The sequence below is a fragment of the Cebus imitator genome, unplaced genomic scaffold, assembly GCF_001604975.1.
Source record: "Cebus imitator isolate Cc_AM_T3 unplaced genomic scaffold, Cebus_imitator-1.0 Scaffold227, whole genome shotgun sequence".
Classification (NCBI taxonomy): Eukaryota; Metazoa; Chordata; class Mammalia; order Primates; family Cebidae; genus Cebus; species Cebus imitator.
Genome location: NW_016107542.1, coordinates 873,269 through 896,523, shown reverse-complemented (window position 1 = coordinate 896,523; position 23,255 = coordinate 873,269). Strand labels below are relative to the sequence as shown.

Below are 23,255 nucleotides of genomic sequence, written 5' to 3'. Positions count from 1 at the left end.
GGTTTATTTATGTGCATAGAGATGTTTGTAGTAATCTCTGATTGTGGTTTGTATTTCTGTGGTGATATCCCCTTTATCATTTTTGATTGTATCTATTTGATTCTTATCCCTTTTCTTTTTTATTAATCTGGCTAACAGTCTGTTTTATCTTTTCAAAAAGCCAGCTCCTGGATTTATTGATTTTTTGAAGGGTTTTTTGTGTCTCTATCTCCTTCAGTTCTGCTCTGATCTTAGTTATTTCTTGTCTTCTGCTAGCATTTGAGTTTTTTTGATCTTGCTCCTCTAACTCTTTCAATTTTGATGATAGGGTGTCGATCTTTGATCTTTCCTTGCTTCTCATGTGGGCATTTATTGCTATAAATTTTCCTCTAGATGCTGCTTTAAGTGTGTCCCAGAGATTCTGGTACATTGTGTCTCTTTTATCATTGATTTCAAAGAACATCTTTATTTCTGCCTTCATTTCATTGTTTATCCAGTCAACATTCAAGAGCCAGTTGTTCAGTTTCCATGAAGTTGTGTGGTTCTTAGTTTCTGAATTCTGAGTGCTAATTTGATTGCACTGTGGTCTGAGAGACTGTTATGATTTCCATTCTTTTGCATTTGCTGAGCAGTGATTTCCAATTATGTGGTCAATTTTCGAGTAGGTGTGATGTGGTGCTGAGAAGAATGTATATTCTGTGGATCTAGGGTGGAGAGTTCTGCCAATGTCTATTAGGTTTTCTTGGTCTGGGTCTGAGTTCACGTCCTGGGTATTCTTGTTAATTTTCTGTCTTGTTGATCTGTCTAATATTGACAGTGGAGTGTTAAAGTCTCCCACTATTATTGTGTGGGAGTCTAAGTCTCTCTGTAGGTCATTAAGAACTTGCCTTATGCACCTGGGTGTTCCTGTATTGCGTGCATGTATATTTAGGATTGTTAGCTCTTCTTGATACATTGTTCCTTTTACTGTTATGTAATGCCCTTTTTCGTCTCTTTTGATCTTTGTTGGTTTAAAGTCTATTTTATCAGAGACTAGGATTGCAACTCCTGCTTTTTTTTTTGCTCTCCATTTGTCTGATAAATCTTCCTCCATCCCTTTATTTTGAGCCTATGTGTGTCCTTGCACATGAGATGGGTTTCCTGAATACAGTACACCAATGGGTCTTGACTTTTTATCCAATTTGTCAGTCTTTGTCTTTTGACTGGGGCATTTAGCCCATTTACATTTAAGGTTAATATTGTTATGTGTAAATTTGATCCTGCCATTTTGATGCGAACTGGATGTTTTGCCTGTTAGTTGATTCTTTTTTTTTTCATAGTATCAATGCTCTTTACCATTTGGTACGTTTTTGGAGTGGCCGGTACTGGTTGTTCCTATCTATGTTTAGTGCTTCTTTCAGGAGCTCTTGTAAAGCAGGCCTGGTGGTGATGAAATCTCTGAGCAATTGCTTGTTCATAAAGGATTTTATTTCTCCTTCACTTATGAAGCTTAGTTTGGCTGAATACGAAATTCTAGGTTGAAAGTTCTTTTCTTTAAGGATGCTGAATATTGGCCCCCACTCTCTTCTGGCTTGTAGGGTTTCTGCTGAAAGATCCACTGTGAGTCTGATGGGCTTCCCTTTGTGGGTAACCTGACCTTTCTCTCTTACTGTGCTTAGCATTTTTCCTTCATTTCCACCCCAGTGAATCTGATGATTATGTGCCTTGGAGTTGTTCTTGTTGAGGAATACCTTTGTGGTGTTCTCTGTATTTCTTGGACTTGAATGGTGGCCTGCCTTGCTAGGTTGGGAAAGCTCTCCTGGGTAATATCCTGAAGAGTGTTTTCCAGCTTGGATTCATTCTCTCCATCATATTCAGGTACACCTATCAAATGTAGATTAGGTCTTTTCACATAATCCCATATTTCTTGGAGGCTTTGTTCATTTATTTTTACTCTTTTTTTTTCTAATCTTGCCTTCTCGTTTTATTTCATTGAGTTGATCTCAATCTCTGATATCCTTTCTTCTGCTTGGTCACTTTGGCTATTGAAACTTGTGTCTGCCTCACCAAGTTCTCGTGTTGTGTTTTTTAGCTCCATCAATTCATTTATATTCCTCTGTAAGCTGGTTATTCTTGTTAGCATTTCATCAAACCTTTTTTCAATGTTCTTAGTTTCTTTGCCTTGGATTAGAACATGATCTTTTAGCTCAGAGAAGTTTGTTATTACCCACCTTCTGAAGCCTGTGTCTGTCAATTCATCAGACTCATTCTCCATCCAGGCTTGTTCCTTTGCTGGTGAGGAGTTGTGATTCCTTAGAGGAAGAGAGGCATTTTGGTTTTCCTTTTTGCTCTGGTTTCTTCCCATATTTGTGGATTTATCTACCTGTGGTCTTTGTGGTTGGTGACTTTCATATGGAGTCTCTGAGTGGACGTCCTTTTTGTGGCCGGTGAAGTTATTTTTTCTGTTTCTTAGTTTTCCTTCTAACATTCAGGCCCCCCTGCTGTAGGACTGCTGTAGGTTCACTCCAGACCCTGCTTACCTGGAAATCACCTGCAGTGGCGGCAGAACAGTAAGGTTTGCTGCCAGTTTCTTCTTCTGTTATCTTTGTCCCAGAAGGATACCCACCAGATGTCAGCCTAAGCTCTCCTTTATGAGGTGTCCGTTTGGTTATATGGGCCTTGGGGAGCTGCTTGAGGAGACAGTCTGTCCCTTACAGGAGCTCAAGTGCTGAACTGTGAGCTCTGTTGTTCTGTTCAGAGCTGCTGGCAGGTACTTTTAAGTCTTTAGTAGCAGAACTCATCACTGCCTTTTTTTTTCCAGGTGCTCTGTCCCTGGAAGGTGGGGCTTTATTTCAAAGTTCCTGTCATTCCGATGCCTTTTTTCAGAGATGCCCAGCCCAGCGAGGATGGTAGCCTAGTCACAGTCTGCCAGCAGAGGCATTGCTGAGCTGCTATGAGCTCTCCCTAGGTGCCATGTGAGCTTCTTTGCCATTTTGTTTATAGGGGAATAGTTAGAACTGCCTCAGTAATGGCAGTCTGCCTCAATAATGGTGGACTGTCTCTTTAATGGTGGACTGTCTCTTTGATGGTGGACTGCCTCAGTAATGGCGGACTGCCTCAGTAGTGGTGGACTGCCTCGGTAATGGCAGACGCCATTCCCCCCACAGAGCTGGATCATCCCGGGTCCAGCTGTGCTTACTGTGAAATTCTCAATCCAGAGTGTTTCAGATTACTGGTCTTTGTGGGGTAGGAGCAGCTGAGCCAGATCACCTGGTTTCCTGTTTCAGTCCCCTTTTTTCAGTTGAATGGGTGACACTGTCTCCCAGGTGTTCCAGTCACCAGTTGAAACGGTGCCCAGATTTGTGTGAGTTTTTGTGCAGAGACCCACTGCGCCGGCTGAAACAGCTGTTCTGGAGACTCATGGTGCTTTTCCACCTGGGAATCTCCTGGTCTGTGGGTGGTAAAAATTCGTTTGGAAATGCGGTGATCACTCACCCTCTGCGTTTTCACTGGAAACTGCAATCCAGAGCTGTTCCTATTCAGCCATCTTGGATCCTCAACCCAAAATAGACTCTTAATAAATATTTTGTAGTTAAACAAACATCTGAATTACTTTGTTATGGAGCTGGAGACCATTATTCTAAGTGCAGTAACTCAGAAATACAAAACCAAGCATCGTATGTTCCTACTCATAAGTGGGAGCTAAGCTATGAGGACTCAAAGGCGTAAGAATGATACAATGGTCTTTGGGCGCTCGGGGGAAAGGGTGGGAGGGGATGAGGAATAGAAGATCACACATTGGGTAGAGTGTACACTGCTTGGGTGATGGGTGCACCAAAATCTCAGAAATCACCATTAAATAACTTACGTAACCAAACACCACCTATTTCCCAAAAACCTATTGAAATTTAAAAAAAGGATATATAATAAAATAAATTTACTTCATTGAGATTGAGTGTATAAATGATATATATAAAACATTTTAATTATATTGTTATCTGCACCAAACTCTAGATGCAAATAATATTTCATAATGTTCAAAAATGTTTATTAGAACAATGATTTGATGCTACACCAAAAATAGCAGTATCTCTAGAAACTTTATGGATTTTTAATGCATATTGATGCTTCAGATGCTCACATCCATAATTCTTGCAGTATTTTCTTGAAATATGTCAGTTTCTTTATCTTCTATAAATAAATCATGCAAAATTTGAGTTGTGAAAGAATGACATATTTTGAGAGAACTAAATATAAATGATTATATATACAGTAAGGCATAACCTTCCCTTGTGCCCACCAGCCAAATTGTTCAAATTCCTTTGATGCTGGAGTTAAGTAAGAAAGGCAGTGTAGGACCGAAATAAATGCAACTCTGAAATGCCAATCACAGAAGTGCCCATCAGCTTTGAGCCCTGCCTAGATTGAACGTTGGATATGCATGACAATGAGCTACGTGCCACTGTCATAGGATTTGTATCCATAATCAGAAAAATGTGAGGGCTAAATTTCAGGTGCACATTAAACCTACTGCAGGAAATAGATCATGATCTTTCAAACCCATGAACAATCACTTAAAGTCCATTTCCTCTTCAGCCACCTGGAACATCAAATCAAGAAGCATCCTTGAAAGGCTCAGATTTTGAATTGCAAAGTGATACCCAAAACATCTAGCTATTATTCATAGAGCTGGGCAAGAAGAAATAAAACAAGTGGTGGATTTTTAAAAGAGAATTTTGGCTTGCATCTTTTATACATGAGGTGAGGGAAACTTAAGTTGAAAATTTTTTCCAGAAACCAAATCTTTTGTGACTACAGCTCTTTTACCAGTATAATAATGATGTCTCCTGCAGTTATCACTGGAAATAAGTAGAAGGGGAATGCTGGTCTCTAGAGCTCATGAAACTGCTAGGACTGATTGCCAGTCCATTTCCATGTAATAGTGTGCTGGCTTTCACAGGCACAGGGCCTGCTTCTGGTACTTATTTAATAATTTTCCCATACTACATTCCCCTAGATAATTTCTATAAGAATACAAGAGGCAGGACATAATTCAAAGGCTCAATAATTGGCTAGAGGCCTTGGAGTTTCATCAGTTTCTACTTCACATAGGAAAGAACAATATTGGCTATTATATTTTGAGTACCTGCAATGTACCAGTTTCTATTGCATGTATTATCTCATTCAGCCCTCTCTGTAGCACCCTATTATTTTTTTAAGTGGATGACAAGAAATGATACCAATCACCAATGGGCACAAACAAGTAAGTGGGAGAACGTGGATGAAAACCATGTCAAACAGTCCCCAAGGCTCATGCTCTTTCCACTGTGCTATATGATTTTTGACTGAAGTCTATTAAATGTCAATCTATTCTTCCTATCAATGTTAAGGTCAGTGCTCACTAGGAGGGAAGGTTGGACCACTGACTTCCAAAGAATGTTCCCTATTTTTTAATCCAAATTTACCTTCTCTGATAGTTTCCCTTCAGGGGCTCACAGCAGTTCCTGCTGACATTTCCAGCCAAGATAGTAGGATCTTTAGTCCTGCTGAGACTTCTTCCATTACTACTGATGGTCAGGAGCTAAAGTTGGTTCCCACTGGAGGCTATACCCTGGAGCTTTCTATAGGAGGAACTCTCTTTAGCAGTGATTGCTCTCAGAAGTGGTAGCTTTCACCTAAATTACCTTCCTGACACCCCTTGCCTTCTCTCCTATCAATGCAACCCATTGGCTTCAAATGCTTTTTTTGAGGCAAATCATCAGCATAGTCCAATATGGCCTCTACAGTCTCAAGCAGCTTTGGCACCCAATAGGTGACTATGAATAAAGCCACATAGTTCTTTGGAGGAAATTACTGTAATTCCTAAGCAAATTTCCACTCACTGCCATAATTTTGGCTGCCCCCCTCAGCCCTACTTTAATTTGCTTGAAGCCAGGAACTACTCAGCTTTCTCTTAATTTCCTAGGTGGATTATTCTCAAGGAGACAGAAAAAGAAAACTACTTTCTCCGTTCTGGAAGTATCTGGATTCAGATTACATACAGATAAGATGATGCAAAATCTGAGACTCTCCCTTCGTGGACCACAGGAGCATCTAAACAAATCAAGATCCAGGTAGAATCCAATAATTTCCTTAGTAATTTTAAATAGTTACATGAGGGAGCTGTGTTGGAAGCAAATTCTCCAGCTTTCAATTAATCATCATCCTCTACCTACCACTCCCCAGATAACACTACATGGAGCAGAAGCAAACCTTCCCCACTGTACCCCACCAAACCAGTGATCTAACAGAAAATACTTCAACTATTAAAGGCCTCACCTTCATCTTAATCCATCCTCACCACTCATCTGTTTTTAAACTATTATATCTTAGAAGTTATTTTTAATGTGTTTAGAGAATATATTACCGGTTCAATAATTAGCTTCTTGGAGATAGGTGTCTGGTACTACATTTATTGAGCTATCTATATCTTTTAGCACAGTGACTTTCTAGGCAGTGGGCACTCTAAAAATATTTCTTGGTTAATTAAACCAGAGGCTGTGTGCTCTATAAAATAATATAATTTCTTATTGTGCTAGTTTTGCACACATAACATATGGTATGGTGCAGGCATATTAAAACCTGGGTGTATAGGCACACTGACACTTAAGATACTGAAGCATTTGCCTTATAGAGAAATGTATATAATCACCAATTTTTCAATCCACTGAAGTGCTTATTTAATGCTCCACTGAAATTTGATATTCATATCTTGAAATTTATTTAAAAAGTCAAACCACATTAGAGTCCCATCACTCAATGCAGTTTTCTGATTAATTAGTTACAGCACACAAATGAAGCAAGTTTGCAGTTAATGAACTACAAATAAATCTATCTGTAAATAATAATTACCATTAATAACCAGATTAGTTAGACTTCAGGTTTGTTCTCTTTGCATTTACATTAATTTGTTTCTTTTACCCTAATCAGTTAAGTTTCATCTAAAGATAATTGGAGAGATATGACTCTAGAATGACAGTATGAGGAGCTCAAAGCTGCTCCCATACAAAACAGCTTTAACTGGTGAAAATTATTTTTAAAAACTAGCACCTATTTAAAGTCTCTGTAAATTTCCTAAGGGCATATAGCAAATGAATACATATTTATTCAAGAAAATCTATACGGTCAGCTAATATTAGACTAGTACACCAAAATACACAATGAGGAAAGGGAAGTTTCTTCAATAAATGGTGTAGGGTAGACTGGATATCCAGATGCAAAAATTAAAAAAGTATCAGATCCTTATATTATACTATATATAAAAATTAAACTAGATCAAAGACTTAAATATAAGATCTTAAGCCATAAAACTCCTAGAAAAAAACAAACAGGGAGAAGCACCTTGACACTGCCGTGGCAGTAATTTTTTGGATAGCATACCAAAAGCACAGACAACAAAGCAAAAATAAACAAATGGGCCTACATCAAACTAAAAAGCTTCTGCACGGCAAAGGAAATAACCAACAAAATGACAAGACAGTCTCCAGAATGGGGGGAAAATATTTGCAAAACATATTGTTGTGGGACTTTTCCTTAGTTCAGTTAAAGGTAGGTGTATTATTAGTTAAGGTTCTCTAGAGGGGCAGAACTAATAGGATATAAATATATATATGGGATGTTAATAAGTATTAACTCACACGATCACGAGATGCCACAATAGGCCATCTCTAAGCTGAGGATCAAGAAGAGCCAGTCTGAGTCCCAAAACTGAAGGACTTGGAGTCTGACGTTCCAGGGCAGGAAGCATCCAGCGCAGGAGAAAGATGTAGTGTGGGAGGGTAGGCCAGTCTAGCCTTATCACATTTTTCTGCCTGCTTTATATTCTAGCTGTGCTGACAGCTGATTAGATGGTGCCCACCCAGATTAAGGCTTTCCCAGCCCACTGACTCAAATGTTAATTTTTTTTGGCAACACCCTCACAGACGCACCTGGGATCAATACTTCGTATCTTTCATACAATCAAGTTGATACTAAGTATTAACCATCACAATGGAATTCTTGTTCATTCCACAGCCACAAAAATTTAGCCTCCTGGAAGGGTTAAAGGGTGAGTAAAGGAGAGTTTAGATGAGTGAAAAGGGGAACTAAGAATGAAGCAGGGATCCTCTGCAATGCCAGAGTCCCACAGCTTGAATCCCAGTTTTCACACAGGAAGAGGAGGTGCCAGCCTCCTCCCCACTGCAAATGAAGTGAACTTCTGTGGCTCTATCCCAGTGCACATTTCTCCCAGTGTGCAGGCTGGTTGGAATTTCTCTGGGGGCCCCCTTCCACCTTGCTGTCTCATTCCCCTCTCTTAAGAAGGACATCTAACTGCCCTTAGAGTAAGGTTAGGACCAAGACCAGTCTTAACTGCTTCCTGCTGACAGGGAGTGCTGTTTGGAAAAATGGCAGTCAGAGCTCCCTCAGAGGCCTATCAAAGGGTTCCTAGCAGAAAGGGCCATCTATCAGAGGCTCTGACTACGTGACAGTTTGGAATTCAATGGCCTAAAGTCAAGATCAGACAAATGGGGTTATTAGAAAACATGTATCAAAACAAAACAAGGGGAGGAGTAAGGACAGCTCAAAAATTCTTAGGCCTTTTATGAGTTTGCACAGGGAGAGGGAGGCCAAAAGACTGACTGGTTAAAAAAAAAAAAACTTTACCCTTTTGCTGACATGTTGGGCTTCTGGTTTCTATTCCTCTGAACCTGATCCTAAGCCAACCAGTTTAAGGTTTGGGGGATAAACTCTTTCCAGTTTAGAGGATGCATCTGAGGGGGGTGTCCTGTCATAGAGAGACACAATTACCTCTCTGTGAAGAGAGAACCAAGGAGGAGAAACAAAAAAATAAGGTTTTTTTTGTTTTTTTCAAAGGAGTCCCATTTGTTCAGGATGAATTTGAAAGGGTTACAGACTGAAGCTGAATGGCTACCCAACTAGAGAGAGAGGAGCAGGCATCCCTAGTTCCATTCTCTTCCTAGCAGGTACACAGGATAAGTGAGGGAGAGAAGGAAGAGCATCCTCTTTTCCTCTTCTGTCCTTATATCCCCAAGTCCTGGTGACCTGAGCTGGTGCCACCATGAGTACCAAAGTGGCTTGCACCCATGCAGCAGAGGGCTCTAGGGGTTGGAATTGTCTGCTCTTACCAACATATGCCCTATCTCCCCTTCTGTCAGTAGCCTTGGAGTTCCCTAGACCTCATTTATGCCGTGGATACTAATGTGGGCTTTATCCATGAAACAGGAAGGTTGGGCTTGACTTAATCGGCAGGAATTCGCCATACTCACTTGTGCTGTGTCTTTTGACCTCTGTTGTCATCTGCCTTTGGATTCCTTAGATCCAGTTCTCTTTCCTAGGGCTTTGACCCAAAGCTTGGAATTAAGTTTAGAACAAAAATGTATCTTAGGGGCATTGAATGGACTCCTTATCATAAGCCAAATGCTAAGGTGAAGTTATGGAAATGAGACCTCCAACAAGGGTAAGAAAAGGATGTCTTGTGATACACCCAGATAAGTGGTGGCTACAGTTATGCTTGTACGATTTGAGTGCATGGTGCTTGGCTTTGGTTAGCTTTCTTGGTCTTACTTTCCTAAAAAAGAAACCTCAGAGTGATAGGCATCCTATTTATTCCAATCACTTCGCAGAATTTGCAGGATAATTGCTCAGAACTAGAATACTGATCCAGATTTTTACACTACCCATTTTTCTTGTTTTTTTCTGAACTGCAGTCAGAGATTGCTGGTTGGTTCACAGGAACAAGCAGGATTTGTCTAAAATGTAGGCAAAAACTTAAAAACAACTAGTGAATTTAGAATTTAATGACAAATGTATGATAAGTTTTGGAACATAATTTCTTTCTCTCCAGTCCTCAGTTTTGTTAAAACAAATTGTGATAGGGCTGAGTGGTTTGCAAAATAGACTAGTTTTATACTTGTCCTGGTTATTTGCATAAAGTGCAGCAAGCACAATTATTTCTACATAAGCCTTTTAGATTGGCTTTGATGGAACTCTATTCTCCAAAGGATCTCAGTCAAGATTTTTAAAGCCCAGCCCAGCCATGGGTTTATCCTCAAATACCTGTGAGCTGGGTGATCCTGACATCTTAAGGTCCCAAGATCAAGTTGGAGTTCCCGGACCTGTTAGAAAGTGACATTCTTTACTGACCACAGGCTGGGAATCCTGTACAGGGAATTTGTAGATGTGGGTATGAGGCCAGTCTCCCCATGGGGCTTTTACCAGCTCTGCAAATTGAGACTAACCCCTTAAAGAGAAGCATGTCCTTCCAATTACAGACTTGGTAAAATAACCACTTTTTCCAATTGTGTCCTGTTGCAAAAGAAAAATGGATTCTTATTCCACTGATGCAAACAACGATATTGCCATAAGAATACTCACAGATAGTTTCCAAATTGTATGGGAACCAGGCAGAGAAAAACAAACGTTCCAAATCTTGCTCACAGGAGTGTACTACCTTATTCAATTATTAAAGGCCATAAATAGTTCAAAATACATTTCCTTGGCTCTGAAAAACAAAAGAAGGATCAGCAATATTCCTTGAGAAGTGAGTGATTTTGCCTGCTGTCATCTCCAGAGTAGTAGTTCAGAGATTTTGCCAGATGAAGAGGCAAGTTAAAATAACAAGATGTAGAAGCTTCTTCCCCCAATTGAATTGATCTGGAACAAAGTGTGAGTAAATTCAATCCTAAAGGAACTCTCAAGGACGATGGAGATTTTGGTGATAAGCAATTAAAGAGGAGGCTGGTAACTCCATGAGAGCAACAAGCAAAACTATAAGTCCCCTGGATTACCAGAAAGAATGAGGTGAGGAGATAACTCTAAGATGACTCCTCCTGTGGTCAGAGAAAACCTCAAAGCCCGACCCTGTCAGGACACCTAAATTTAATTAGATCAGAGTGGAGCAATGTATGCACTACCACATTATTTTTAAGAAATGGAGTAATCAGCCAGCAATTAATGAAGCCTAACAGCTGGATGTGATGCTACAGAGACATACAGTTTAGAAGACAGATAAGAAATAGAGACAAAGAGAGACCTGCCAAAACCAGTCATCCCAGGATGGCTATGCCCATGCTCAAGACTGAACCCTCTCAAGAATATCAGAGGCTTCACGCTGCATGGGAAATGGACGTACTCAAATATTCTAACCAGGTTACTAAATAAATAAGCAAGTAACATGAACAAGCATGGAAAAAGGAAAATAATTAGTATCTAAAGTTGCTACAGTACAGAAATGGCCTTACAGAAAATGGCAAAGGAAGTTATTCAGGCCAAAAGCAAGTGACTGCAGACAATAATTTAAATCTAAGTAAAGAAACAGGGCCGGGTGCGGTGGCTCAAGCCTGTAATCCCAGCACTTTGGGAGGCCGAGGCGGGTGGATCACGAGGTCAAGAGATCGAGGCCATCCTGGTCAACACGGTGAAACCCCGTCTCTACTAAAAATACAAAAAATTAGCTGGGCATGGTGGCGCGTGCCTGTCATCCCAGCTACTGAGGAGGCTGAGGCAGGAGAATTGCCTGAACCCAGGAGGCGGAGGTTGCGGTGAGCCGAGATCGCGCCATTGTACTCCAGCCTGGGTAACAAGAGCGAAACTCCATCCCCCCCCCCAAAAAAAAAAAAGAAACAAAGCACTAACAGAGGTGATTATGTAGTTATAAAAGATAGCATAAATGCATATTTCTTCTCCTTTTTCTTAACTTACTTAAAAAATGGTATAAAGTAATATGTGTGTAATTATATTTCGGGACTTATAACATGTAGAAATATACTTGATCATAACAGCAAAAAGGAGGTAGGTGGACAAAGCTGTATTGTCGCAAGGAAAGGACACCATATGCTCACTGAAAACTACAGGAAAAGATGAAGAGAATAAGAAATGGCAAATTAGCTGGTGAATATAATCCCCCAAAATATATGCTTGCTTGCTTTTCTTCTCTCAGCTCATTTAAGATATAAAATTATATTTTTAGTAATAATTAACAACCCCATTAAAAAGTAGGCAAAGGACATGAACAGACCCTTCCAAAAAGAAGACATTTATGCAGCCAACAAACATATGAAAAAAGCTCAGCATCACTGATTGCTAGAGAAATGCAAATCAAAACCACAGTGAGACACCATCTCATGCCAGTCAGAATGGCAATTATTAAAAAGTCAAGAAGCAACAGATGCTGATGAGGCTATGAATAGATAAGAATGCTTTTACAGTTGGTGGAAATGCAAATTAGTTCAGCCATTTTAGAAGACAGCGTGACAATTCCTCAAAGACCTAGAACCAGAAATATCATTTGACCCAGCAATCCCATTACTTGGTATATACCCAAAGAAATATAAATTATTCTATTATAAAATACATGCATGTGTATGTTCATTGCATTATTCGCAATAACAAAAACATGGAATCAACACAAATGCCCATCAATAATAGACTGGATAAAGAAAATGTAGTATAATTACACCATAGAATACTATGCAGCCACAAAAAGGAAAACATTCATGTCCTTTGCAACAACATAGATGGAGCTTGAAGCCATTATCCTCAGCAAACTAATGCAGGAACAGAAAACCAAACACCGCATGTTCTCACTCATAAGTGGGAGCTGAACAATGAGAACACATGGACACAGGGAGAGTAACAACACACACTGGGACATCTTGTGGAGGTGGCAGGGAAGAGACAGCATCAGGAAAAATAGCTAATGCATGCTGGCCTTAATACTTAGGTGATGGGCAGCAAACCACATTTATCTATATAACGAACCTGCACATCCTGCACACGTACCTCAGAACTTTAAAGTTAAAAGGAAATGTTTTTGAGCCACCAGGGACACCATTAAGAAAGCGTATTAGTTCATTTTCATGCTGCTGATAAAGACATACCCAAGACTGGGCAATCCACAAAGGAAAGAGATTTAATGGACTTACAGGTCCACATGGCTGGGGAGGTCTCACAATCATGGAGGAAGATAAAAGGCACATCTCACATGATGGCAGACAAGAGAAGAGTGAGAGCCAAGTGAAAGGTGTTTTTTCTTGTAAAACCATCAGATCTCATAAAACTTATTCACTACCACAAGAACAGTGTGAGGTAAACTGCACCATGATTCAAGTATCTCCCAATGGGTCCCTCCCACAACACATGGGAATTATGAGAGCTATAATTCAAGATGAGAATTGGGTTGGGACAAACCTGAACCATATCAGAAAGTTAAAAAATAATCCTCAAATAGTAGAAAATATTCACAAATCATATATCTGATAAGGGATAAAGAGCTCTTAACTCAATAATTAAAAAATTAAAAATAGACAAAGGGTGAGGAGACAAGATGTCAGATAGGAGACAGGGCTAATGTGCAGCTCCCACTGGATGGACAGAACAGTGTAAAAACTCACATCATGAACTGTTGCTCCAGGAACCACCACAGGAATGTACCAGGAAAACTGAAAGAATTCACAGATCAGTTCAAAGAAGCAGTAGGCCACTGCAAATTCCATGGGACAGACAAAAAACTGTGAGTTCCCAAAGTGTGAAAGATGGAACTGGGGAATCTGAAAATCTAGATCACAGGAGAAGACGTTAACCTTACCTAAAGCTGACACAGATTAGGGAACCTCATGAAATACAAAAGTAGAGGCAGAGGTGGGTGGATCATCTGAGGTCAGGAGTTTAAGACCAGCCTGGCTAACATGGTAAAACCCTGTCTCTACTAAAAATACGAACATTAGCCAGATGTGGTGGTGTGATGGCAGATGCCTGTGATCCCAGCTACTCTAGAGACTGAGCCAGGGGAATAACTTGAACTTGGGAGGTGGGGGTAGGGGTAGCAGTGAGCCAAGTTCGCACCACTGCACTCCAGCCTGGGCAACAGAGTGAAAAAAAGAAAGTAGAAGCAGGGCCTAAAAGGCACTCCCAGTCTCCAGCTGAAACTCAGGAAAGCCATCACTGACTATATCTCACAGGGACTCACAGGGAAAGCAGCCAGTGGAATTAGGGAGGTGTCAAAAGGAAAAAGAAGCTTCCAACTGAAATTAGTAATACTTTTGACTGGGCACAAATTTTCTTGAGCAGAATCCAGAGGATGAACATGAACTTCTGGAGATAAGGGTGCAGGAACTGCTGCCAACAGAGTGGGCAGATGGGAGGGATGAGGTCCAAAAACTGTGCTTGCCTTCTCAGTGGGGAAGCTCACAGCCTGGAGCAAGGTTTGAGTGGGGCACTGCAGGAGTGAGACAGGCCTCGCCAACTGCGTGGGAGCTGGGTAAAGCCTCTCACTTCTGGCTATCCCCCACTTCCCTGGTGAACTATATGACACGGCAGAGGCAGCCAAAATCCCCTCTTGAATATAACATTGGTTTGAGAACCATCCTCCACCCTCAAGAGTGACCGTGGCAAACCCTGCCCTAGGAGAGTCAGAGCACAGACCTGCCTAGCCTTGCCCCCACCTCATGGTAAGTTTCTACCTGCCCTGGTAACTGAACACAAAAGATAGAAACTCTTTGGAGCTTTATGGCCCAGCCCATTGCCTGAGAAACCAAAAGACTTACCCTGGCCAACTTAGGGAAAGCTTAGATCTCCCTGTGACTACCTTAGTTGGTTCTTTCTTGAAAGTGTCACCTCCTGGCTAGAGGCCAACCAACTCAAGCCATTATAGCAACTCCTGGCAGAATAATCTGATCCAAGGAAGGAGAAAACAATAGCTAATTTCACTGTCTGAAACATCTTGGCTAACCAGAGGTCCTGAGTGTGTCCACATGACAACTTCACTGCTAGCCTAACTAGAGAAAGCCGGCACTCCCACTTGGAGAGACAGAGCACTATGTGGAGAATCACATCATGAACTTTTGCTCAAATGACTACTGCAGGTATGTACCAGGAAAGCCGAGAGAATCCACAGACCCTTTGAAGGGAGTGGATTGCTCCTGCAGGCCTGGGAGACAGCCCAAAAACTGTGAGTCCCCAAAGTGTGAAAGGGGAATCTTCTGTTCCCAGACATACACCCTCACCAGGGAAGCTGAAGGTCCAGATCATGGGAGAAGGATTTGACCATCCCTGGAGCTGAGACAGGTGAAATACAGGAGTAGAAGCAGCAGGAAAAGCCCTGTGGGCTCTCACAGTCCCCAAGGAAGCCATTTCTGACTTTGTCTCACAGATGTCCTTGGGGAGGGCTTCCAGAGGAACTGGGAAAAAAACACAGAGAGAAGGAAACTTCCAGCTGAACTTTGTAACAATTTCAACTGAATGCAAAGTTTCCTGGACATAACGTGGGGGAGAGGATGAATCTGGAGTGCAGACACAGCACAGAAGCCATGGCAGGCAGGAGGTGCAAAACCTGAAAGCCCCGCTTGCTTTCACAGCCTGAAGGTTGGCAGCCTGGGGCAAGTTCTCAGCCTTGCTCATCTGCTGCCTGGAAACAAACCTGGTGATGTTGGGGAGGGGGCATGGTGGGAATGAGACTGGCATTTTGGGCTGCATAGCAGCTGGGTGAGGCCTGTAGGCTTTCCTCCGCTTCACTGGTGACATGCAAGACACAGCCATAATCCCCCTGAGAACATAACTTCATTGGCCTGAGAACCACACCCTCAATCCCCAATACCCCACAGAAGCCACAGCAAGCCCCACCCAAGGAGAGTCTGAGCTCAGACACACCTAACCCTGCCCTCACCTGATGGTTGTTCTCTACCTGCCCTGGTGGCCAAAGACAAAGAGCTCTAGGGCCCTGCCCACTGCCTGACCATCCCTATACTACTACAGCTGATGCTCTCTTGATCCTCCGCCTCTGCGCAGGAAGCCAAACAGCACAAAACTAGTGCAACAAACAGAACTACAACTAAGAACCCTCACAGAGTCCATTTCACTCCCCTGCCACCTCCACCAGAGCAAGTGCTGGTATCCATGGCTAAGAAACCAGAAGATGGTTCACATCACAGGACTCTGCGTAGACACCCCCTAGGCCTGGAGCCAGGTAACTCTGCTGGGTGGCTAGATCCAGAAGAGGAATAATAATCACTGCAGTTTGGCTCTCATAAAACCCCATCCCTAGGGAAGGAGGGGGGAGCACTATACCAAGGGAGTACCTGATGGGACAAAAGAACCTGAACAGTGGCCCTTGAGCCCCAGGTCTTCCCTCTGACATAGTCTACCTTAATGAGAAGGAACAAGAAAAACAATTCTGGTAATATGACAAAACAAAGTTCTTTACCACCCCCAAAAGATCACCCTAGCTCACCAGTAATGGATCCAAACCAAGAAGGAATCTCTGAATTGCCCAAAAAAGAATCCAGAAGGTCAATTAGTAAGCTAATCAAGGAGGCACCACAGAAAGATGAAGTCCAACTTAATGAAATTTTTTTAAATGATGCAAGATGCAAAGGAAAAAAATTTCAGTGAAATAGATTTCAGTGAAATAGCATAAATAAAAATCAATAGCAACTTCTGGAAATAAAGGACATGCTTATAGAAATGCAAAATACACTGAAAAGTCTCAGCAATTGAATCAAGCAAGCAGAAGAAAGAGCTTCAGAGCTCAAAGAAAAGATTTTTGAATTAACCCAATCCAACAAAGACACAGAAAAAATAATCAAAAAATGAGCAAAGCCTCCAAGAAGTTTGGGATTATGTTAAATGACCAAACCTAAGAATAATTAATATTCCTGAGGAAGAAGGGAAATCTAAAAGTTTGGAAAATGTATTTAAGGGCATAATCAAAAAAAACTTCCCCAGCATTGCTAAAAATCTGCACATCCAAATACAAGAAGCTCTAAGAACACCCAAGAAAGTTATCACAAAAAGACCATCACCTAGGCACATAGTCATCAGGTTACCTAAAGTCAAGATGAGGAAAGAATCTTAAGAGCTGTGAGGCAAAAGCACTAGGTAACCTATAAAGGAAAACTTATCAGGTTAATAGCAGACTTCTCAGCCAAAACCCTACAAACTAGAAGGGACTGGGGCCCTATCTTCAGCCTCTTTAAACAAAACAATTATCAGCCAAGAATTTTGTATCCAGTGAAACTAAGTTTCATAAGTGAAGGAAAGATACAATCTTTTTCAGACAAAAATTGCTGAGAGTATTTGCCACTACCAAGCCAACACTAAAGAACTGCTAAAAGGAGCTCTAAATCATGAAACAAATCCTTGAAATACATCAAAATAGAACCTCCTTAAGGCATAAATCTCACAGGACTTATAAAACAATAACACAATAAATTTTTAAAAACCCAAAGTATTAAGGCAGCAAATAGTATGATTAATAGAATAGTGCTTCATGTCTCAATACTAATAATGTTGAATGTAAACGGTCTAAATCCTCCACTTAAAAGATACGGAATGGCAGAATGAATAAGAATTCACCAACCAAGTATCTGCTTTCTTCAAGAGATTCACCTAACACACAAAGACTCACATAAACTTAAAGTAAAGGGGTGGAAAAAGATATTCCGTGCAAATGGACACCAAAAGGGAGCAGGAATAGCTATTCTTATATCAGACAAAACAGAGCAAGTGCTGGTATCCATGGCTAAGAGACCTGAAGTGACAGCAGTTGAAAAAGACAAAGAGGGACATTATATAATGTCCAACAGGAAAATATCACAATCCTAAATATATATGCACCCAATATTGGAGCACCCAATTTTATTTAAGAAATTACTGTGAGACATAAGAAAGGAAATAGCAACACAAGAACAGTGGAGGACTTTAATACTCCACTGTTAGCACAAGACAGGTCATCAAGAGAGAAAGTCAACAAAGAAACAATGGATTTAAACTATACCCTAGAACAAAGGAACTTAATAGATATTTACAGAACAGTCTACCCAACAAATGCAGAATATACATTCTTTTTATCAGCACATGGAACACTCTCGAACACTCTCCAAGATATACCATATGGTAGGCCACAAAATAAGTTTCAATAACTTTTTAAAAATTGAAATTATATCAAGTACTCCCTCAGATGACAGTGAAATAAAACTAGAAATCAATTCCTAAAGGAACATTCAAAACTACACAAATACATGGAAATTAAATAACCTACTCCTGAATAGCCATTGGGTCAAAAATGAAATCAAGATGAAAATTAAAAAAAAATTTTACTGAACAATAATAGTGATACAACCAATCAAAACCTCTGGGATACGGCTAAGGAGGTGCTAAAAGGAAAGTTCATAGGCTTAAATGCCTACATGAAAAAGTCTGAAAGAGCACATGTAGACAATCTAAGGTTGCACCTCAAGGAACTAGGTAAACAAGAACAAACCCAACTCACACCCAGTAGAGGAAAAGAAATAACAAAGATCAGAGCAGAACTAAATAAAATCGAAACAAAAAAGAAAACAAAAGATAAATGAAACAAAAAGCCGATTATTTGAAAAGATAAATAAAATTGATAGACCATTAGCGAAATTAAGTAAAGAAGAGCGAAGACCCTAATAAGCTCAATTAGAAACGAAATGGGCGATATTACAACTGATACCACAGAAATACAAAAGATTAGTCAAGGCTGCTATGAACACCTTTGTACCTATAAACTCAAAAACCTAGAGAAGATGGATAAATTCTTGGAAATATACAAACCTTCTAGATTAAACCAGGAAGAAATAGAAATGCTGAACAGACGAATAACAAGCAGCAAAATTGAAATGGTAATAAGAAAATTGCCAACAAAAAAAGTCTAGGACAAGAAGAATTCACTGCTGAATTCTGTCAGACATTCCTATTGACACTATTCCACAGGATAGAAGAGAATCCTCCCTAAATCATTCTATGAAACCCATATCACTCTGTGAAAGCAGTATCACTCTAATACCAAAACCAAGAAAGGAGATAGAAAAAAAGAAAACTACAGACCAATATCCCTGACAGATAGAGATGCAAAAATTCTTAACAAAATACTAGCTAACCAAATCCAACAGCATATCAAAAAAATATGATCAAGTGGGTTTCATACCAGGGATGCTTTAACATATGCAAGTTAATAAATGCGATACACTACGTAAACAGCTTTAAAACCAAAAATCACATGATCATCTCAATAGATGCAGAAAAAGCATTTGACAAAATCCAGCATCTCTTTATAATTAAAACCCTCAGCAAAATCAGCATAGAAGGGATATACCGTAATGCCATAAAAGCCATCTATGACAAACACACAGCCAACATAATACTGAATGGGGAAAAGTTGAAAGCATACCCCCTGAGAACTGGCACCAAACAGGGATGCCCACTCTCACCACTAAAACCTACGGATGCTGGGTGGTTGGGTGTTTAGCAAAATTTCCTGCTCCCTCCCTCATGTGAGTATGTAGGAATATAACTGTTCCTTTAAATATGGCCATGTGAGAAGTTCTTATTAATGGAGGTGTAGGTGGGTTTTTAAGTAAAAAGGATACTTTCTCCACCCTTGCCCCTCTACCATCTAAATGCTGAGAACTCAGGCCCTAGGAAATGGCAAACCATGCAATAGAAGGAAGCATCCTTTCTAAACTGAAAGAAAGCTACTCACTGAGAAAAGACTCTTACATGATCAAGAAATATGCTTTTATTGTGTCAAACCACTGAAAGTTTTGGCTTTGATACAGCAGTTCCCATTGCCCTAGTTATTGTACTGGGAAATGGAAGGAAATATGGGGCAAAAAGTATGAGTTGATGGATCAAAAATTGGGGGACACAGAGCCATGTCATCTGAACCAGAAGAGAACCTGGAACAAAACAAATCAATCCTTTTACTCAGGGACTGAGGGGACCAGCGGACACAACATCCTTCAGACCGTGCCCTCCCTCACTCTACCTTCATTCAGTTGCTAAACCTGCCTCATTCTGCTCAACGTTCAAGCAATATCTACTTCTCTCCATTCTCACTGATGCCACCTGGGTGGTCATCTTCATCTGCTAGCTGAAGTAGTCCTGTGTTCTCTTAGCCACCCCCTTTTCCCTCACAGATCCATTCTCCCTGCTGTGGCCAGAATCATCTTCATAACACACAAATGGGATTCTGACCCATTCCTTAGGCCCTGACTTGAACCCTTCAATTAATTCTCGGTGTGATTACAATACAGTTCAAACTCCTTTGCAGTACATATATGGCCCTGCCCAATATGGCCTCCATTTCAGCTGTCACCTCTCCAGTCCTTAGTCCCTCCGTTTCAGCCACAGTGAACTTCTTGTGGCTCCCTGGGTGGGTCACACTTCTCTTGCCTCTTTATCCATCGCATAAGACACTTCTGCTTCCCAAAAGTCCTTCCCCTTCTCTCCTGTCCACGTCCCTTCCTTCCAACAGTTTGACTGCCACTCAACCTAGCTGTCACCTTTTCTGAGAAAGTTTCTCTGGCATATTCAGACTGACTTAACTTCTTATTTTCTATCTGTCCTTTGTACCCTGTTTATGCCCCTATCAAAGCCCTTTCATACTCAATTGTTTTTCTGTCAGTATCTTCTGTTAGACTGATGCTTGAGGGTAGAAACACCTCCATCACCATGAAATCTGAGCACTTCATGGGTATTTGGCACAGAGAAGGCGTTCAGTACTTTGTTTTTTAGCTGGGTGGATGGGTGGGACAAATAATTTGTTAGAAGCCTAAGAAAAAGTCTTACATAGGCAATTAGCAAAGTTGGTTAGCTGTTAGTGAAAATATAATCACATTTTTTCATACATTTATTTATTTAATCTGATCCATAAATGTCTTTTAACATATGATTTTTCAAAGTTGCTGTGTTTGACTCTTTTAAAGAATGTGACTGATCACTTAATTATTTGTTTGTTTGTTTGTTAATATGTGAATAGACAAGCCAGTACATCTTTCTCACTCTCTGTGAGCCAGGTCTGGAAGAAACCTGGTTGTTGGGTCAGGAGGAATGAAGCAAGCACTGAGTGAAGACCTTGGTTCTGGAGTCAGAGCTTTCAGAGTTAAGTCCTGCCATGTGATTTACCAGCCATGTGACCTCGGGTGATTAATTAATGTTTCTGGAGTCCTTAGCAGAGTGCCTGGTATGTATTAAGAATGTAACAGTGAGTAGCAATAATGATCAATGTTGTATTCTCCACAAAAATTATCTTTTTCATTGTTCTTCCTTAATATTGTTGTTAGACTGTGACTAAGGCATCACGGGGGTTTGTACACTGTGTGCAGGAAAAGTAACCAAGAAAGATCAGCCCTATGAGATCATCAGGAATGACCTAATGCTCCTCGTTGGACAGACAAGAAAACCCACACTCAGCAGGGTTAGGAGACCTGCTCCAAGTCACGTAGCTAGTAAGGGCAGAGGTGAGAGTCAAACCAGAATTTCTGATTCCAAAGCCAGTTCTCTTTCCACTACACTGCACGGCCTCTGGGTATTAGCATTTCCAGGTCCCACATACTTCCAAATTTTTAAGGTCAAATAAGACTCTGGATACCAAATATTCACACTGCGACTACCTGTCCTCTTCTCTCCATTTGCAGGTATGTGGGATTGTGGGTCCATGGGGTATTCTGCCCAGGCTTTAGAGCTCTTGGATGTGCCTCCCTTCCCCAAGCCATCTTCTCTGCCAGGGCACAGACTGGCTCTCATAGAGACTGAAGTACCCTTTCACAGAGTTGCTTCTGTGTCTCTCCCTGAGACTGGGCTGGGATTGCTGTCTAACTCTTCCACTTCCGAAGTCCAGAGAACCCAAGGCTTTTGTGCTTTGTAGGCACATGCCACAAAAACTGAGCACAAAAACTGAAGTCCAATTCTTAGTGCAAACTGCCAAAGCAGATAACACTTACAGTACTCAGAAGGTCATAACTTGTCCAAGGTCGATAGGGCCTGAGGCCTCTTCTAGTCTGAACTATTTATTTTGCAGAGGAGGAAATATGGGCATAGAAATGGACAGAACAAATGGTGATAGTGGCTGTGGGGTGTCTTCTGGGTCCCATTCCATTATCCTTCTCATCACATCCATATGTGTCTTCCTGGAGCCTCATGATAATTGGATACCCGTTACAAGGACCAGTTGCTTCAGACATAGACATCTGCTTAGGACATCGGCTGTCACTATAGGGAGCAATTTTGACAAAGGCCATTGTAAGTGATTGGGAACACCTCCTAAAAACGAGATGGTCTAAGGGGTCCCAGTACCTGGGGGCTGTGTGTAATAGGGGCCTTAAGAAAGGCTCCTAGACTATCTCTTCATTGCCTGTATTATATTTTGTGAGAATGTAAACCTATCTCACTATTAATTTTAGCAAAATAAAATTAAAAAGAAAACAACCAAACAAAAAGAGATGTCATACAGAAAAAAAGTACGGGCAGTTTTAGAGATGTTTCAATAGTAATGCTCATCACTGGTTCTCCAGTATACAGAGAAATGTGCTGGAAAGGTTCATTACGATCCTTCAGTCAAGCCAAAGGCTGGAATCAGGCATGTGGTTTCAGGCATCCAGTAGCAGAGATTAGCTCTTGAGTGGGGTTGGAAATAAATATTGCCCCAGGCATCTACCCTATCCTTAGTTTAGTGCCTCCCAGTGGGTGGAAGGGAAATCTTAAGGGATCCGGATGGTTTTATCAGTTGCAGAAAACTTAGATGTTTCCAAAATCCCATAAGATATTGAAGTCTTAGAACCTCCCAGGGGGTTCCTGAGCTAGAATTTGCTTCAATCAGACAGACAGTAACATATCTAGTGTCCTCTGTTCTTCACAGTTTCTCATCTTCGGGACCTCCACTTCTAGTCCTAAATCAGAGATAGGCAACTCCCTGCAGTAGGGCAATGCCACATGCCAGAGGGCTGAAAGAGGTCTCTCTATTGCACAGGACCATTCACAGGCAATGGAGTGAGTCTGAAGGGGATCCGAAGGGGAAAATTGCCTTTTGAGCATACTAACTTCCATCACACATACGGCAGGAGACAGTATTTCTTTATTCTTAATCCTCCATTACCCTCCTTGGTACCCAGTGCATGGAAAAGACTGAATAAACATCCGACAGATGGCTAGATAAATGAATGAATGAAAGAATAAAGTGAGTGAGTTAGTTAGAAAAAGAGTTAACTATATAGGCTAGAGAATGAATGCCAAAAAAAAAAACCACAAGGGAATGGCAAAATCTTGATAATGCATACATGAATGTTCATGAATTTTATTATGGAGAAAGAAGTTCATCTGTTTATATAATTCCTATCAGTGCTGTGTTTCCTCTTATGTTCTTTACTTTCTTGAGCTCTTTAAAACAAGAAACTTAACTATTTTGTGCCCTGAGCATTTAAAATAACTTTTTGGTGTTATTTCTTTCATTTTTTTTTTTT

At 40.8% G+C, this 23,255-nt stretch overlaps 1 long non-coding RNA gene across 2 annotated transcripts in view; it reads left to right on the top strand.

Annotated features, from left to right (window-relative positions):
* LOC108281418 overlaps positions 1-23,255 on the top strand; it is a 47,649-nt gene that overhangs the window by 22,786 nt on the left and 1,608 nt on the right. For both annotated transcript variants that reach the window (XR_005195234.1, XR_001815984.2), the window contains 2 exons: positions 4,555-4,719; positions 5,924-6,071. This is a non-coding gene — a long non-coding RNA (uncharacterized LOC108281418). The remainder of the gene's footprint in view (positions 1-4,554; positions 4,720-5,923; positions 6,072-23,255) is intronic.